Consider the following 20527-nt stretch of genomic DNA (forward strand, 5'->3'; position numbering starts at 1 on the left):
TAAGTTAATGGATTCTGGTCTTTGACGATACTGTCTTCCTGCTGCAATGCAGCTTTGATATAAACTCTATTAATTAAGGTTTGCAAATTCAGGTTACCCTGAAACCAAAAAGCACCACTGCTTATCACTTAAAAAAGGAAGCTGGCTACTTGTGACCATAAAGGTAACTCTCTTTCTGTTTTGTTTGGGTTTAAGCTACTATGGTGCTTTCCTTATTTCCTGTAATTGGATACACATGTAAAAATGTCAGAATCTAAGTAATTGTGGACTCTTATTTTTAACTGCATTAAGTCCACTGGACACAAGTGTCCTTTTACAAGGTTAACTTGGGAGAGCTGTCTAGTTACGTGACTTGCTCAGTCGTACATTAGGCAAATGAACGCTGTTGAAATCAAACCCCATACTACTGGACAAAGCTTATTAGCAGCTCATACCATTACTTTTCTGCGCTAAATGCTTGACTTTTAGACTTATAAAACCATGATGATAAGTTAGTTATGAAAACAATACAAGAAGTATGATAGAGAGTGCTAGAAAAATGACTTGGTTTGTATAAACACTTCAATGAGGCCAAGTCACAGTCAGTGTGTCTCTTTTAAATGTTTTCTGATATGACTTCTGATAGAAGCCAGCAGAAGAGAGTACTCTGCATTGTAAGGTTAACTTAATTTCCAGAGTTTTAGCCTTTTTGCTTTCAGATATTTCTACCACACTTAATGCATCATGTTTATCTACTGATACAGCTTTATGGTTCATAGGTTTATAGGAGGTTACTAGACTAGTAGTTCTAGAGCCTTTACAACCCTAAGCATGTTATTCCCAAGTAACCCCATTTGTTCTTTTTTGGGTAGATCACAAAATTAATTTATGAACAGAATGGGTCTGTGATCAACATCAGTTACCCCTATTCATGAAGGACATGGGTGCCTCCCCAGGGGCAAATTTGTGGTCTCCCATCCAGTTATCTAGGTTGCATTTGAATAGGATCAATGAATGAATGCTCTGTTTTACATGAATAGAGAATCTATTCCAGAGAAGTGGCAGTCTCTGGGAGACATATCTGTCTCCCTAGCATGATCTGTTAATTTCACAAGGTAAGTTGAGATCCCCAGAGTGAGTGACTCTTGAGCCATTCGACTTGTGGATGTGCAGCATTTCCATTAGGGCAGGGCTGGAGATTGCACTATAAGTCAGGCACAAGTCATCTCTAAGCAGCATATAAGATGCAGGATAAAGTGACAAGGCTTCAACCTGTCCACATAGGTCATGGTTTGGAGTCCCTGTATTTTCTTAATGAGAGACCTCTGAGGTCTCTCCAGTTGCTGCAGGTGTCTGGTGAGGTACATGCAGATGAGTGCATTATAATCTATTAGTGGTCTGATGAGAGTCGAGTACAGTGGAGTTATAACATCCCTTGACCTGGATATTATGGCCTTGCTTATGAGGTGTGCTATGTAGAAGGCTTTCCTTACCACTCTGGAAACATGGAGGTAAAAGTTCACATTGCTATCAACTGTATTCTCAAGTCTCGCACCACCGGGATAGAATTCAGGGGGGTGCTGTCAGTATTGTAATTTGTAGGGAATTCTGTTTTGCAAAAGGGAATAATAATTCATTTTATTTTTGCATTTAGTTTTAGACCAAGCATTCGCACAAGTCATTTGTTTTTGTTAGCCCTTGTTGTAATATGTTGACAATGTTTGGACTCAGTGATTGCTGTCAGTTTGCAATCATCAGTGAACATGGTCACCTGAAGGCCATCTACTTTGGCCTGGCTTAAGAGAAATATATGCAAAACAGTTAAGGGGCCCAGCATAGACCCCTGTGGAATGCCACTGCTGACTGGTCTACTAGTGGAGGTGGAGTCAACACTTTTGACAGAGTGTGGTCTGTCAGTGAGCCAATCGGCTACCCATCTAGTTGCATAAGGGTTAATCTCTATCTGGGAGAGTTTCTTAATGATGCCAGAGTGGGGAATTGTGTTAAAAGCCTTGACAAGGTGGAGACAGGCTGTGTGCTCTGTCCTTTGTCCATGGCTTTGGTAACATTCTCAAAGAAGTCTACTAGGTTTAATAAGCATGATATACTCTTAACAAAGCCAAACTGGTTTGGGTCCAGCATGTGGGGGTCATGTATGTTGTTGATAATGTCCATGACAATTCTTTTCATGGACTTGCAGATGAGGCTGGTTAGACTTATGGGTCTGTAGTTCTCAGGATTAGCTGATGGCACCCTTTGTGCAGGAGGTTTACTGTTGTTGTTCTCCATTCTGCAAGAACACAGCCAGTTCTCAAGCTATGATTAAAGAGAATGCCAAGTGGGTCCACTAGGTCTTGTTTTAGAATTTTTAGTAAACAGCCTGTGATATTATCTGGTCCTATTGAGGCCATGTTTTTGCCCTTGATCAGCACATAGATGACCTGTTCTGTAGAGGTACTAGGTAGAGGACTGGTGTCAAGTATGTTTGGGATATGGTAGGTGTGGATAGGAGGGGGAAGTTTGAGCTGAATCTGTCAGCCATCAGGTTGGCAATATCCTACGATGTAATATGAGTGATCCAATCTACAACCAGTTCAGCACATAGCTGGGCTTTCTTATTAGACTTCGGATGTAGTTAAAGAATGCCTTATGATTATCCTTGGCTAGGGATGCAATGTTAGTTTTGTAATTTGCTTTAGAAAACGTTGCAAGATTTCTGATTGTATTATTTAGGCTCCGGAGGTGACTCTTCCTCTGCAGAGTGATATTGCTCTTGTTTTTTGACAACAGTTTCTTCTTCTTGTTATATAAACTGTTTATACCTGAAGTCCACCACCATGGCTTGTTTTTACAGGAAGACCTGGTTTTGATCTGATCAGGTACAGCAGAGTTTATGCAGTCACTTCTGCATAGTGATCATTGGTGTCTGTGACTGTGGGTTATTTGAAATATTTTATGACATCACTTAGCATGCTGTAGTTACCTTTGGTGAAGTTTTTTTATAATTTTTTTCCTGAGAGTTTGTCAGTTCAAGTAGTTACTTCAAATGAGACTAATTTGTGGTCTGACCTAACCAGGGGGGGGCATCAGGCATGGGGAAGCACCGTCCCCCCCATGTTGGTGAGCATTATGTCCAGAACATTAGAAGCCCTAGTGGGGGTGCAGACTACCAGGGAGGGCATCAGGCATGGGGAAGTACCGTCCCCCCCATGCTGGTGAGCATTATGTCCAGAACATTAGAAGCCCTAGTGGGGGTGCAGACTACCAGGGGGGGCATCAGGCATGGGGAACGACAGTCCCCCCATGCTGGTGAGCATTATGTCCAGAACATTAGAAGCCCTAGTGGGGGTGCAGACTATCTGTTCTGGACCATTTGTGTTAATAAAGTCCAATAACCTTTAGGCAACCATGTTTTTCCTCATGAATGTCCCCCAGTTTATGGAAGGATAGTTGAAATTTCCCATGACTAAGGTGTTGGGCTGTATGGAGAGGAATTCCAGTAAATCAAGGTAGGCTGTGTGCTTATCCCAGTTCATGGTGGGAGATTTATAGCTAGCAATGATGTTGTATGGTACTTTCCCAGTAGTTAGCTGGTCATAGAGTAGTTTGAGAGTGTCATGCTGTTTTACCAGTCTCAAAGTGTATTTGGTTTTATTGAAGATGGATACACCTCCACCTTTGGTTCCTGCATGCTCATTTTGAGGTCTGAATGTGTGGAAGGCATTGTAGCCTTAGGTTCATAGGTTCATAGGTTTATACTAGGCTATCTGCCCTAAGGCATTTATAAGCCTAGCCCAAATTTTTGTGGCTTACGCCACCCCTTATATGAAAAAATACTGTGCCCATTAGTTTGTTGTGCCTCTGTCCAGCAGTGACACAGAGATGATTCCCGGGGTAAACCTACGATCTCCCATCCACAGGTCAAGATTTCTCTTGAACAGAGTCAACGAGGTGCTCTGCCTCACATGGACCGGGATTTTATTCCACAGCATAGGGAGTCTCTGAGTGATAAATCTATCCCTCCAGCACGTCCTATTTATATCCGTGCTAAGGTTTAAGTCGCTTGCTCTAGTGGTTTTGGTGGATTTGGATTTTTTGAGGTGGAGCATATCCATTAATTCCGGGTTGGACATGGCCTTGTATGTCAGGCACATGTCACCTCTGAGCAGACGGTATGCGACTGAATAGAGCTGGAGTTTCTTCAATCTGGCAGCATATGACAGATTTTGGAGTCCCTTTATCCTTTTGGTGAGGAACTTTTGGGGTCTCTCCAATTGCTGCAGATGTCGGGTGAGATACATCCCGAATGGGGAATTGTACTCGATCATTGGTCTGATAAGTGAAGAGTACAGGTGAACAATGACCTCACTAGATCTGGATGTGAATCCCTTCATGATCAGGTGGGCAATGTAGAAGGTCTTTCTAACCACTTTAGCAATGTGAGTGTCAAAAGAAAGGCCACTGTCAACCTGGGTCCCCAGGTCCCTGATAACCTCTTCTGTGCTTAGTGGATTGCCACCTATATGGTAGCTTGGGGTTACCTTGTTTTTCCCGAAGGGTATGACTATACATTTTTTGGCGTTTAACTTCAGGCCATGGCTCTGGCAGCAGCTATCTGTTTCCGTGAGTCCCTTCTGAAGGATATCCGTGTCCAATGCACTTTCCACTATGGTGCCCAGTTTGCAGTCGTCTGCAAACTTTGTCAGCCAAAGTCCTCCCATGCTGGCCTGTACTTCTGAGAAGTAGATGCCAAACAATAGGGGGCCAAGGACTGAGCCCTGTGGGACACCACTTGTGACCGGCTTGGAGTCTGACACAGCGCCAGCAACTCTAACCCTGTGGGTTCTGTCCTTAAGCCAGTTTGCAACCCATCTTGTGACATATGGGTTTACATTTAAGCTGGTAAGTTTTTCTACAATACCAGTGGGGTATTGTGTCGAAAGCCTTTGCAAGGTCAAGGTAGGCTGTATGGACTGCCTTTCCCTCATCAATGGCCTTGGTGACTGTTTCGAAGAAGTCGACCAAGTTCAAAAGGCATGATCTTCCCTTGACAAAGCCAAACTGGGTCGGGTCCAATGTCTGCAAGTCCGCTATATCTTTGTTTATGAGCTCCATTATGATCCTCTCCATAGCTTTGCAGACTAGACTTGTTTAGCTTATGGGGCGGTAATTACCAGGGTCCGTAGAGGCGCCGCCTTTGTGGAGTGGGACCACAGTTGCCGTACGCCACTCCTTGGGCACGTATCCTGTGGTAAGGCTGAGATTAAACAGCTGCCTTATGTGTGGGGTTAATTCCTCATTTAGCTCGAGAGTGCTCTCAGCAGCCTTGAACTATGTCTGCTGTACTATCCATATCTGCTAGCTGTGCATGCCTATCTTTCCTTCCCTTATCTCTAGTTCTCTCACCATACTGTCCCAACTTTAACTAATCACTCTCCTGCTGTTTTCTACACTGTCTAGACCCGATCGCTTGCATCTTACTGTTTTACCTTTACTACTTTCCTCCCCAGCTTCAGTACTCTTTACACTGTCTAGACCCGATCGCTTGCATCTTACTGTTTTACCTTTACTACTTTCCTCCCCAGCTTCAGTACTCTTTACACTGTCTAGACCCGATCGCTTGCATCTTACTGTTTTACCTTTACTACTTTCCTCCCCAGCTTCAGTACTCTTTACATCTTACTGTTTTACCTTTACTACTTCCCTCCCCAGCTTCAGTACTCTTTACACTGTCTAGACCCGATCGCTTGCATCTTACTGTTTTACCTTTACTACTTTCCTCCCCAGCTTCAGTACTCTTTACACTGTCTAGACCCGATCGCTTGCATCTTACTGTTTTACCTTTACTACTTTCCTCCCCAGCTTCAGTACTCTTTACATCTTACTGTTTTACCTTTACTACTTTCCTCCCCAGCTTCAGTACTCTTTACACTGTCTAGACCCGATCGCTTGCATCTTACTGTTTTACCTTTACTACTTTCCTCCCCAGCTTCAGTACTCTTTACATCTTACTGTTTTACCTTTACTACTTTCCTCCCCAGCTTCAGTACTTTTACACTGTCTAGACCCGATCGCTTGCATCTTACTGTTTTACCTTTACTACTTTCCTCCCAGCTTCAGTACTCTTTACATCTTACTGTTTTACCTTTACTACTTTCCTCCCCAGCTTCAGTACTCTTTACATCTTACTGTTTTACCTTTACTACTTTCCTCCCCAGCTTCAGTACTCTTTACATCTTACTGTTTTACCTTTACTACTTTCCTCCCAGCTTCAGTACTCTTTACATCTTACTGTTTTACCTTTACTACTTTCCTCCCCAGCTTCAGTACTCTTTACATCTTACTGTTTTACCTTTACTACTTTCCTCCCCAGCTTCAGTACTCTTTACACTGTCTAGACCCGATCGCTTGCATCTTACTGTTTTACCTTTACTACTTTCCTCCCCAGCTTCAGTACTCTTTACATCTTACTGTTTTACCTTTACTACTTCCCTCCCCAGCTTCAGTACTCTTTACACTGTCTAGACCCGATCGCTTGCATCTTACTGTTTTACCTTTACTACTTTCCTCCCCAGCTTCAGTACTCTTTACACTGTCTAGACCCGATCGCTTGCATCTTACTGTTTTACCTTTACTACTTTCCTCCCCAGCTTCAGTACTCTTTACATCTTACTGTTTTACCTTTACTACTTTCCTCCCCAGCTTCAGTACTCTTTACACTGTCTAGACCCCGCGCTGCATCTTACTGTTTTACCTTTACTACTTTCCTCCCCAGCTTCAGTACTTTACATCTTACTGTTTTACCTTTACTACTTTCCTCCCCAGCTTCAGTACTCTTTACACTGTCTAGACCCGCTTGCATCTTACTGTTTTACCTTTACTACTTTCCTCCCCAGCTTCAGTACTCTTTACATCTTACTGTTTTACCTTTACTACTTTCCTCCCCAGCTTCAGTACTCTTTACATCTTACTGTTTTACCTTTACTACTTTCCTCCCCAGCTTCAGTACTCTTTACATCTTACTGTTTTACCTTTACTACTTTCCTCCCCAGCTTCAGTACTCTTTACATCTTACTGTTTTACCTTTACTACTTCCCTCCCCAGCTTCAGTACTCTTTACATCTTACTGTTTTACCTTTACTACTTTCCTCCCCAGCTTCAGTACTCTTTACATCTTACTGTTTTACCTTTACTACTTTCCTCCCCAGCTTCAGTACTCTTTACATCTTACTGTTTTACCTTTACTACTTTCCTCCCCAGCTTCAGTACTCTTTACATCTTACTGTTTTACCTTTACTACTTTCCTCCCCAGCTTCAGTACTCTTTCTCCACATTAAACTCCAATTATAACTGCAGTAGAACCCTGACCTCTTTTCTCCGTACTCTCCCTTCTATTTTAAATTCTAAGACACCTTACTTTTCATTCACAAACTCAATGAAACCTGCTAAGCCTCCCAACAGCTCAACCACAGCAGATTCCTTGCGTGGCACAGTTTCAGTTAAGGATCTGATCTAATGTACATTTATGAACTTGTGGAGTGATAATTATAACAGTTATGTACCCTAATGTTATCCACAGGACATCATCGGCTCTAGCTAGTCTTCCCCATCCCTTTCCCCTTAGCTCCTTGTCCCCCTTACTTAATTAAACTCAGACTGCTCAGCCACTCATATTATAAATATTAACACAGTGCTCATTCCTTTTTACTACTGTTCTCACTGCACCCACAGTCCTCTCAGCTCTGCAACCACAGGTACGCTTAGTCAACGAGTACTCAACTGTAGTATAATATCAAAAACTTAAATAATGGTCACTGACATCTGTTTCACTTGTTACGGCATAAGTCCTACGAACATTTGCTGACTGAAGAACCCCCTTCCTGCCTATTTTGTTACTCTACCAATAGTAGTTTTGATATAAAACAACAGCCTAGCACATTGCAGTAATAGGTTAACTGATTGATTCTGTGGCTTCTCAAAAGCTGCAACCAGGGTCCAACCAGCTGTGGTTGCCCTCACTATGCTTGGGCTCACTTTACTCCCCTACCCTACCCCCAAATCTTACACACTCCCACTACACCTAAACTCATCTGGACCTAACTCCTCTCACTATTTGCCACTACCAATAGAAAATCACCCTTCCAACTGCTAATCTGCCACCCCTCCCACCTATCACAATTTGTCAATCCCTCTCCCACACCCTTCCTTCCTACTTCCTACAGATGTTCATCAGCTCTGCAGATTAATTAATATAATTTATCTATCTTTTCTTTGCTACACAATTCACTTTCTCTAACTTCTACACAATTAACACCCTACCTTTCCATGGCATCCTCCCTACCTTACCTCATTAATCTCTCCGTGTATTACTTAACTCTATCCTATCCAACCTTTTTGCCTTTACTCCTCCACCTAACTCACTATTATATCTCGCTTCACTCTATTTTACCTCATCCACTTACTACACTACAATCTTACCCTTTCTTCAGCTACTCAACTACAAACCTGCTCTACTGAAAAATCTCCCCACCATGTTTCTACCGTACACTGCCATACATTCGTTCTCACTTTTCTCCACACTCTTTCTTTCTTTCATTCTTTCTTTCTTTCTTTCATTCTTTCTTTCTTTCTTTCCTTCTTTCTTTCCTTCTTTCTTTCTTTCTTTCTTTTTCTTTCTTTCTGTCTTTCCTTCTTTCTTTCTTTCCTTCTTTCCTTCTTTCTTTCTTTCTTTCTTTCTTTCCTTCTTTCCTTCTTTCTTTCTTTCTCTTTCTTTCCTTCTTTCTTTCTCTTTCTTTCTTTCTTTTTCTTTCTTTCTTTCTCTCTTTCTTTCTTTCCTTCTTTCCCTCTTTCTTTCTTTCTCTCTCTTTCTTTCTTTCTTTCTTTCTTTCTTTCCTTCTTTCTTTTTCTTTCTTTCTTTTTCTTTCTTTCTTTCTTTCTTTCCTTCTTTCTTTCTTTCTTTCTTTCCTTCTTTCTCTCTCTCTTTCTTTCTTTCTTTCTTTCCTTCTTTCTTAATCTTTCTTTCTTTCTTTCTTTCTTTCTTTCTTTCTTTCTTTCCTTCCTTCTTTCTTTCTTTCTCTTTCTTTCTTTCCCTACTATACCTCAAAGCTTTCAACCCTATTTCCTTGCCCCCAAACTCACAAGAACTACATCTCCTTTATCCAACCTTTCCAAAAGGTACTTAGACATCTCTTCCAAACTCTATCAAATGAAACCCATTGTCTTACTCAACATAAAAATACTCTCACTAAAAAATAATAGCCAGTTCATTGCATCCCACATTTATACCACCAACGTACAAACTTACTTTACCAATCCCATCATAAAACCACAGCTAAAACATTATGCCCTCAGGCTAACTATGTTATCTCTATGTGGAGATGTCCACTCCAATCCTGGGCCCACTTCAGTCATTACCCCTACACAACCTTATACCAGAAATTCACTTAAATCCTTATTTATGTTCACTCTAAACTTACAAAGCATTCATAATAAAATCCCAGACTTTCACACATGGATTGCCCATAGCCAAGCTGATATCACTGCTGTTAATGACACCTGTCTGAATGTCTCCCTCCAGGCTTATTAAGATCCAATAGAGCCACAAAGAGGGAGGTGGTGTTGCAGTACTCTTTCCTTCCTCCTATAACATAGTTCCCTACACAAATTCCACTCCCCAATTTGCCAAAATTCTTATTTCCTTTCTAAAAATGAATGACTGTAAAAATAACTATGCATCATAGTCCTCTATATACCCCAGGCAGCAACATATCCTTGGTGGAGGAAGTTCTTGCCTGTATATCCAACAATAACAACAATGAAAGCATTATCTTAGGTGATGTAAATATCAATCGTCCCAACATTCTGTCCTCAAACATCAGTTTATTTAATTTTACCTAGATTATCCCTTCTCTGACCAGACCTAATGTAAAAAACAACTGTGGCTCCATTTTAGATTGGATTCTGATCAATGACCTCAATAATATATCTTCTGCTGGTACTCTCCCAAACACCCACACTGACCACCTGCCCACCTTTATTCATGGCACTGCCCCTTCATTCCAAAAGCCACATCAGTATATACTAAGGAACTTCACACAATTCAACCCATTGACATTTGTAGATACTCTAAAAAGATAAACTGACACATGTTAAAAACTCTCCCTCTAGATGATGCAGTCAACTATTTCAACTCAACATTTCTACAAATGCTAAACAGCCTCGCTCCTCTCCGTCTACAGTGGATGAAAGTAAACCATGTCCCATGGCTGTCTAAGACCACTAAAGAAGTTATGAAAGACAGAGACAAAATTTGGAAACAACGGCTAGCAAATAAAACCCCTCTAGACTTACTGAAATTCAAACAACTTCAAAACCAGGCAAAAAGATTAGTGAGCATAGGTTCATAGGTTCATAGGTTCATAGGTAGGTATTAGGCTATTGGCCCTAGGGCCTATACAAGCCTAGCCAAAAAGGTACCCTGGCTTTTGCCACCCAAGAAAATTATTTTCCTGTGCAAAGACAAAAAAGACCACTATCTAAAACTACAGAGCAATCATAAGTTAAACACAAAGAAATTCTTGAATTCTATTACATCGCTACTAAATCCAGGTACAAAGAGTAACCCAAGTCCACATCCAGACAAAATGTCCCAAGAAATAGCAACTCTCTTTAATTGTCCTTTTATCAGTGCTGTAGCACACATCACTGCCTCTTTCCCCTAAACCCACAGTAGCACAATCCCTGCTACTCCATCTAAACTATCCTCTTGCTCCTCTTCCATCTCTTCCTCACATTCTTCTCACAGTTTTTGACCCCTTCTGCACCTATGTTCTGTTTTAAACCCATTCCTACTGCCACAATAAAAGGATTACTTTTGAAACTCAAACTTGCTCCAGTGCTCCTGACAATCTACGTACTCAATTCCTAAAACTAGCAGCCAAGGCATTGCCTACACTATTGTCAAACTTCTAAACAGATCCATCCAAGAATCTTATGTCCATATGATCTGGAAAAAAGCTTTTATTCTTCATCTTCATAAAGGCAGCAATAATTCTGATATCTCAGATTTCCGACAAATAGCCATTCTCTCTCTTGTCTCAAAGATCTTGGAAAATGTATACATATTCAAATTCTAAGCTTTCTACTTCACAACAAAATCCTATCCCCCACACAGTACAAATTTAGGCCAGGTCATAGCACCACAACTTTCCTCATATCCTTTATGGACACCATCAACAGAGCTTGAAACTCTGGTAAAATTGCCTCATCCCTGTTGCTAGACCTCTCAGAAGCTTTTGACACCATCTCTCGACCTCTACTTCTAATCCAACTCTCTAAAAGCATCCTTTCCCCTTCTTCCCTCAACTGGTTCTCAAGTTGCCTTGCAGACAGACAGCAGGCTGTTAAATGGCAAGACTCCCTATCTCCATATCTTAACAACTCTACTGAAGTTCCCCAGGCTGCATATTAGGACCCCTGCTATTTAGCATTTTAATTAATAGTTTTAATGCCTCACTAGGTCAAGGATCACTTAAATATGCAGATGACTCAACTATTATATGCTCCACTGACTCCATTTCTGACCTACAAGAAATAACTCAACTGTTTTTTACCTCCACTGCGACCTGGATGTATAATAATCATCTATCACTAAACGCAAACAAGCCCAAACTCATGCTCTTCACCCCAAAGAGGACAACCCCTTTAAACAAAGACCAACTATCTATGCTTTCTCAGAATAACACAGCAATCGAGGCTGTTACCACAGAAAACTATTAGGAGTAATTATAGATGAACACCTGAAATCTGACTTACACATACATCATAGTATCAACAAAACTCACCAAAAGCTAGGTATACTCTACAGGCATAAACACTTCCTTAGCTTCTCCGCAAAACAAGTTCTAGCTTCCACTTACCTATTACCATGACTCGTATATGGTGCACTACTACTTACTAATCTCCAATCCTCCCTAAAAGCTAAACTCAACACTTGTTATAAAAAATTACCAAATTTGCAACTAACATCAAACACTATACCCATCACTGTACTGCTCTTCATACTCTCAACTGGCTTAAGCTACCTCACTACCTCTCCTACCTACAACTAATGCTAGCACACAAAGTAATCTTTAAGCCATAAGACTGCTATGCTCTTAGTTCTATATTCAGTTTCTACCATCCAAGAAGGCTTCTCAGATCTGTGAATCAGCACCTTTTCCTTGTAGAAAAACCAAATCTGCCAGCTGGCCAGCTTCTATGCTCCTGTTCACTAGCCAAAGCATGGAATGGCCTACCATTAACTATTAGAGCTACTCAAAATCCTGATACTTTCAAAACCTACCTAAGAAACTACTTACCTTCTATCTGGAACTGCACCTTCTCTACTTCTCTCAAAACCTACCTGCCACTACTTAATGTTGACACTGATGTTATAAATGCATTATGCATTAATGTCAGGTGTTAGCCTCACTATTTCTACTGTCAAAAATATGCGTGTAAAGATAAAATCTCTTTGCCTTTATTGATCCTGACATTTGTCAGTTTGCTAGTATTTACTACTTCAACCAATTGTTTAAATATCTTACCTTTTATGTACATATTCTTGTAATGTACTCATTCCATATGTTAACTTTATTGTATATACTATTGTAATATACTCATTTCATATGTATTCTCTCCTTGCATATGCTTTTCTATTTGTAGAGCTATTCTCCTCGGGCCTCCACTGACAATTTGCTCATAACGGCCCAGTGGACTACCCCAGTAAACAAATGCAAATAGATAAATAAATAAAATAAATAAATGTCTTGCAAGCTGCACAGATGTCAGCATCATCCAAGGGGAAGACTGCTTCGAGGGAGTGCAGTTTCATGTTTAAATTCCTAGCATTAAGCAATATGACCCTGGGCTTGCCTCAATTAGATTTGTTACATTGGAAAATTTGTTCTTTTGACATTACCTGAAAAAGGCACTATGGTGGAGGCAAGGGCCTTTGCCAGTATCTGAAAGTCTAAGGGGGGCGGGGGCAGGTGCAAAGCAGTAAGGTGTGTCTACCATATCTTCTGAGGCTGAAAGGTACTGGATCCTCTTGGACTAACACCAGAATCTGAGCCAATTGTTGAAGTCAATCATTTTTTGTTTATATTGTGGCATCATCCTTGATGAGGGTAGGATACTGCTTAGGGCTATGGACATACCTGCCTGGTACACACAATAAGAGAGTTTCATCATGTCTGTCTTCATATAGTCCAGAGAGGTACATCTCAAGTCATTCACTCCAACAAAGACTATGACAGAGTCATAACAGTACTTGTTGAGTGACTTGAGTATGCATGCATGATTTGTCGGATACTGGCACCTGATAGGCAGCAGGCTATGACCTTCTCCTTGTGCAGGTTGGTGAGGGGAGACATCTGTGTGTCTCACTATGGAGTTACCTATGACCAAGATATTTGATGTGTTTTGCTTTAGGGGCTTATTCGTTGAGACACGGATGTGTGTTTGACATGTGTAGTTGTTTCTTTATATTTAGTGGTGAGTGTGGGTGATGTGTGTTTGGAATGTCTCTGTTATTGCAGTAGGCTTTTAGTGAGTACCTCTGTCTATGTAGTGTATGTGCTGTGACCTTACTTTATGTGAGAAGTGAGGTTTGCATGAGAAGTGAAGCGTGTGTGCTGACACCCTGTTTGATGTCTAGTTTATTTTTACATGAGAGAATTGACTCCAATTCCACAGTGTATCTGTATCTCTCACATAGGGTGTTAGTTTATTTTAGGAATAAATGGTTGTCGGTATACATGAAGCAATTGCTACATTGCCTCAAGATGCCCATATCAATCAAGCTAGCAGGAGCAATGACTGGAAACTGCTCATCCATTGTGGCAGGTTTTTTTGAATGTGGTATTTGGGAAGGAAGTGGGCTAGCTGGATTTAGTCACAAACAGCAGCAATGAAGCAGCAATTTTTCCATGTTCCTTTAGTGACTGCCTTGAATTTCAGTGCAGATGCACTTCAGACCTCTGGCTAAAGTTGCCAAACATTGAGCAGCTCCGATAAACTGAGCTCAAACCTGCGCAAAAGCGAGGCTTATATACAGGCAAATTTAAATAGTTTTAACACAACTATCAATGGGAAAGCCCCAAACTGAGCCTTTCTCCAGCAATCTCCAATGCAGATGGGTTCTGAGCTACACACTTCTACCACAAGGGTGCTGAGAGGCCCTCCTAATGTAAGATGGCTGGCTTAAGAGCACAGTGACACCAAACAGTCTAGATTCAGCAGGTTTTAGCCAATGCTATGTAAGGCAAGGAAACTCAATTTCTAGATGGGAAGAAGTAAGGGAGAGTCACTTAAAGGTCAAACTGAGAGAGAGTAGGAGTATACTATTAGAAGACCTGCAATGGTACAACTCTGTGCACAAATTGGCAGCTCTTCAAGCAGCTGTGAACAGTGGGAGACTGTGGAGAGCGTTTCCTATAGAGGATTTTAAACTGGAAAGGTTTGCTTATAGGCAAGCATGGAGAACTGCATTTGAGTGATTTATAAAAGTTAAATCCTCAGGCCAATCAGATAAAAACATAATAAGCTACCAACCAGTAGTTTCAACCTTGGATTGGTTTAATTTAGCTCTCTGGTTCCACCAGAGTGCAAAAGAAGCCTTTTAATGTAAAACAAACTGGTTTTGAGCTGAAGTGCCGTAACAAATGCTTTAGAACAGAAGTAAGAATTCCTGCAATAACAGGAAGCCACGGAAAGAAGTTCAAGTTTTGCAGATTCACTCAGAACAACTTTTGTAGTATCAGAGGAAGTTAAGAAATATCAGAATATTTTTAGAACAAACTAAGAACAGTACAACAGGCAGGTGGAGTTTATTTAATAAATGCAGACTGAAAAACCGTGATAAATTCAACCAAACAACTAAATGCAGCACAGAAGTGTTAAATATCACTGAAACAGTCAGAGCAAGTATAAAAATATACTTATATCAGTTTTGTAGGCCAGATGATTTTTGAAGCAGTCCAAGACTTGTAATCACAGGTGTCCAATCCAGGCACAAGGAATCCCTGAATAAATGAATAATGGTTATGTTTTTGGAAGTTTAATAGATAGTGTTACTTTGAATGAGAGAAAGCTATTGTCAGGATGATTAAAACTGAATTCTATAATTTGAAAAAAAAAGCCCTCCCAAATCTGATTTCCATAAAGTGGGTAACTATAGATGCATTGCCTTACGCTGCCTTAATTTATATTTTAATAATCGCAATGATGAGAGGATCTCAACTATTCCCAACTAAAATCCTTTGTTACTGACAAAATGCAAAATGATAGATGATACAGACTCCAACAAGTCAGCAGGCATATTTCCATATTATTATCCACTTTATTTCTGAAGGTTTTCCAAAGGACAGTCCATAAACTGCTGACCGTTTAGGCTATTCATATTCTGTGTATGTAAATGTTTGTGTCTTAATGGTTTATTTGTCATGCAACATTAGCCTCAAAGGCAAAGGTACTTCTAAACCTTCAGTTATAACAAAAGATAATTTTAATGTAATATATGTAGAATAATAAAATATCATTTTATTTATTTATTTATTTATTGGTTCACTGCATCGTTCTATCGCCTTGCTACCCAGGGCTTTACATCCATGCCTGGTCTACCAGGTACTCAAATTCCTCTGGAGTTTCTGGAATTCAGCTGGGGCATCCTTGGGATCTTCATCAGCATCATTCTTGCAACTTTTTTTCATCATGCCTGACCCTCCATTCCCCCTAGTAGTGTGGTATTGTTGTGGCACCAGAGGGGTAGGTGTGCAATGGGGGCATCCAGCATATTGCTCCACATCTGTAGCAGCTCAGCCATGCCCAGCCTTCACCATTACCCCTCCATGAGATACAGCTCCTCAATGCAATGTCCCCAGGCTCCACCAGGTGTCACTGCAGGGAACACTCATGTAATCACTCACCTCTCTGGGATCCTCTGCCCCTCCATCAATCACTTGATCCATTAATCAATCCCGTGTCGACTATACTGTAGTTAGAGCTTTATCCCTCTGCATCACAGGAGCAGAAAGATATATTCATTTTAGGTAAATAGTCGGTACTTTATATATTGACATTTTTATAAGATTTTTCATTTTACACTCCAAAAAGATGGGAATGTTACAGTTTGGTTTTAAAGTGAATCTTCTTTGGCTAATACTGTGGTTAACAAGACACAAGAAAAATAAAAGAGTTTCTGAGAGATTCTGATTGTGGCTTAGAAATGCAGCTAATGAAAAACATTACAGTGAAAGGAAGATCAGATGAAAAATATCTTTGAGACAGGAAAAAATTCAGTCTTACTTTTTTTTTTCAAAGCAGAAAAGTTGTGCTCAGTGGTTAATGTTTGGATATCTCACAATAAACTAAGAAACCAAATACTTGAGGGGATGCATGGTTAGTAAAATACAAACAGAAAAAAATGTAATGTTTTTACTAAAAATGTCAATTCAAGGAGAACAAATGGTGTAGATGTGTGTCATCAGTAATACAGACTATAATAATCAAAAGGGAAAAAAAAATACCAGCATACCTAGTACAAAGGCACCAGATGGAGTTGCGAGAGTACATATTTGCTCTCATTCAATGAAGCCATTTATGTCACGTGCATGGATTATTTTTCCTAGTTCCCTGAAATATTCAAATAGACTGATACAACAAGAAACTGATGTTGTCATATCTGAAAATAAAGTGTTATTAAGTCCGAAATTCAGACGTTTTGTGCATGACTGGGAATTCAAGCTCATCCAGTCCAGACAATCACCAGTCCAATGGACAAGTGGAAATAACTATTCAGTAAAACATCTTGTAATAATTATCTGTAGCAAAATGTATGAGGATTACCACTCACAACTCAGTAATACAGGAGTACATGACTGCATGATGTCTGTCTCAAAGCATCTCAGGTCTGGACTGTAGAATGTACAAATGATAAGCTACTACTTCCTCTTCTACATTACTTTCATCTGAAAGTCAGCAAAACGTAATGGAAATGCTGGAAAGGAATCCGCAGAGACAGAAATAATCTGAGAACACCTGTAGACCACTATCAGAATTACAGGATGAAGTGGGGCTAAGAATACAGAAGCCATGGGAAAGCTGGCCAAAAGAGTTCATAAAACACATCAACCAAGACCCTGTTTAGTTTATCAGCAACAAGTAAGCACACATTTGTACAAGATAAATATACAGAAATCAAAATCCAGAGGAGGTGAGCAACCAGGACTATCTCAGTTATTATAAAACAGTCACGGTATCTCAAGGTAATACTGTGAGGCATCAGGAATGGCCCCAAAAGCAGGACTGGACCCCCAGAGTGACAGCCCTATTTAAATGGGAGAGACCGACACATGTATATTAACTATCTAGTTGTATTTTAACACAATATTATTTGAATATTTAATTACATTAAAATAATAACATTTATTTTAATATTTTAGAAGGTATGAATTCTACGTTAAAAGAAACTAATAAGACTAAATCCATGGTTAAGTGTGGACATTGCCCTTATTGTGTTAAAATACAAACTGCGAACTCATTTCTGGAGAGAGGGCAGAAATTTTATATTAATAACCAATATAACTGTGACTCCAAGAATGTCATTTATTTGGCAACATGTAAAATCTGTGAATGTTTTTATGTGAGCAAAATGGAAAGGAGACTCCATGACCGTTTATACGAGCATGAATATAGTGTTAAAAAAGGCAAAGAATCTAATGCCCTAGCAAAACATAGTTTGAAACATCCTAACCACTCATTTCACTATATGATCCTTGACAGCATTAGGATCAATCCTAGGGGTGGTCCTATGGGTCTTTCCTTGGAGAAGAAAGAATTGATTTGGCAATTGAGACTAGATGCTTGTTCATGGTCAGGTTTGAATGACATTAATTCGATCTATTGCCTTTTGAGACTGAAAGCCCTGGAGTGATGATTATAAATGTTTAACATTTTAATATTTCACTAATTTTAATTATGTGTATTTTTTAGGTAATGACTTTTGTACAAAAAATTTTAGATACGTATATACAAGTTTATTAATGATATATTTATGAATATTAGTATATATATTTATATATATATATATATATATATATATATACATACACACGCACACACACACACACACACACACACACACACACACACACACACACACACACACACACACACACACGTTTATAATCCATAACTATTTTTTAATTTCTTACATAATTGTATATGAGGGATGTTGCAATAAGTGGCTGAATTTTAGCTCCTACTGTTTGGAACTATTTAGAATGTTTTACAATTGTTTTATAACTTGCTCAGTCAGTTATTTACTAGAGATCTTATTTCTTTAAAAGTTAGTTTAAATGTTAATTGAATGAATGTTGGAGGGAATTTGAACTATGGGGTAAGGGTATTTAATTTATCTGATGAAGTCTGCCAAATTTTTATGTACGAAAGCGCTTATTTGATATTAAATAAAAGTGTTTTGTGTGTTCTATATCCTCCATTTTTTATTGATCCTATATACATGTTATGCTCTACTATATCGGTTGACAGATGATATGCTGGGATGTTATTTTTATATTTATGGCATAAAACTGTTTCTACAGTATCAGGTTAGAATACAATTACGATAACACTACCTTATATCCTATAATAGCAGAAAATGAAGCTGAAAAGTGTGGATTGCTAGCAAAATTAAGGTTGCCATGTCATAGTTAATTATTGGATATAGCTTACAATGAATTGCACAATCCTCAGAATGCATCCTCTACGTGCAGCTGCATTTGCTGTAACTGCATTATGCCTTACCTGCATTATAATTAGGATCAGTGATTTCAATTGCAACATCCTGCTAAGGCCAGTAAACAAAGATATAGCTTTAGTAAGCTGTAGATTTTTTCATCTGTTTTGCAGATAATTTTGTTGCTTTCCTCAGCTAAATTCAAGATTTGTGACATTGTCCCTCTGATCTTACATCTTATGCATTCTCTTGAGGGACAGGGCCTGGTCACAAAAAACCCCACTGCAGAACCAGTTGGTTTTGTTTTTACCTGTTCATTCATTTCCAGCTCTTCTGGGGTCAAACAACAGGCTGCCAGGCTAGGTGACGTCTGTTTGTTTTTTACATGTGCGTGCCAGGCTATGTGACATCTGTCTGTTTTTCACATGTGCGTGACGGATCTTACGTCTGTTTGTTTTTGACATCTGCGTGACGGGTCTCACGTCTGTTTTTTACATCTGCGTGATGGGTCTCACGTCTGTTTGTTTTTGACATGTGCATGATGGTGCGTGATGGGTCTTACTTCTGTTTGTTTTTCACATCTGCGTGACGGGTCTCATGTCTGTTTGTTTTTGACATGTGCATGATGGGTCTCACGTCTGTTTGTTTTTCACATCTGCGTGACGGGTCTCACGTCTGTTTGTTTTTCACATGTGTGTGACGGGTCTCACATCTGTTTGTTTTTGACATGTGCGTGATGGTGCGTGACGGTGCGTGACGGGTCTTATGTCTGTTTGTTTTTCACATCTGCGTGACGGGTCTCACGTCTGTTTGTTTTTCACATCTGCGTGACGGGCCTCACGTCTGTTTGTTTTTGACATGTGCGTGACGGGTCTCACGTCTGTTCATTTTTCACATGTGCATGACGGGTCTCACGTCTGTTTGTTTTTCACATCTGCATGACGTGTCTCACGTCTGTTTGTTTTTGACATGTGCGTGACGGGTCTCACATCTGTTTGTTTTTCACATCTGCGTAATGGGTTTCACTTATGTTTGTTTTTGACATGTGTGTGATGGTGCGTGACGGGTCTCATGTCTGTTTGTTTTTGACATGTGCATGACGGTGCGTGACGGGTCTCATGTCTGTTTGTTTTTCACATCTGCATGACGGGTCTCATGTCTGTTTGTTTTTCACATCTGCGTGACAGGTCTCACGTCTGTTTGTTTTTCACACGTGCGTGACGGGTCTCACGTCTGTTTGTTTTTCACATCTGCATGATGGGTCTTACGTCTGTTTGTTTTTCACATCTGTGTGACGGGTCTCACGTCTGTTTGTTTTTGACATATGCGTGACGGTGCATGATGGGTCTCACATCTGTTTGTTTTTGACATGTGCGTGACGGTTCTCACGTCTGTTTGTTTTTGACATGTGCGTGACGGGTCTCACATCTGTTTGTTTTTCACATCTGCGTGACGAGTCTCACATCTGTTTGTTTTTCACATCTGCGTGACTAGTCTCATGTCTGTTTATTTTTCACATCTGCGTGACGGGTCTCATGTCTGTTTGTTTTTGACATGTGCGTGACGGGTCTCACGTCTGTTTGTTTTTGACATGTGTGTGACGGGTCTCACATCTGTTTGTTTTTGACATGTGCGTGACGGGTCTCACGTCTGTTTGTTTTTGACGTGTGCGTGACGGTGCGTGACGGGTCTTTCTTCTGATATGCTTCTGCTCTTTCCTTTCTCCTGGCACCTAACTGTTGCAAGCACCTGGTCACCTGTAGGGGCTGG

The sequence above is a fragment of the Protopterus annectens genome, chromosome 4.part0, assembly GCF_019279795.1.
Source record: "Protopterus annectens isolate FY-2018-M chromosome 4.part0, PAN1.0, whole genome shotgun sequence".
Taxonomy (NCBI): Eukaryota; Metazoa; Chordata; order Ceratodontiformes; family Protopteridae; genus Protopterus; species Protopterus annectens.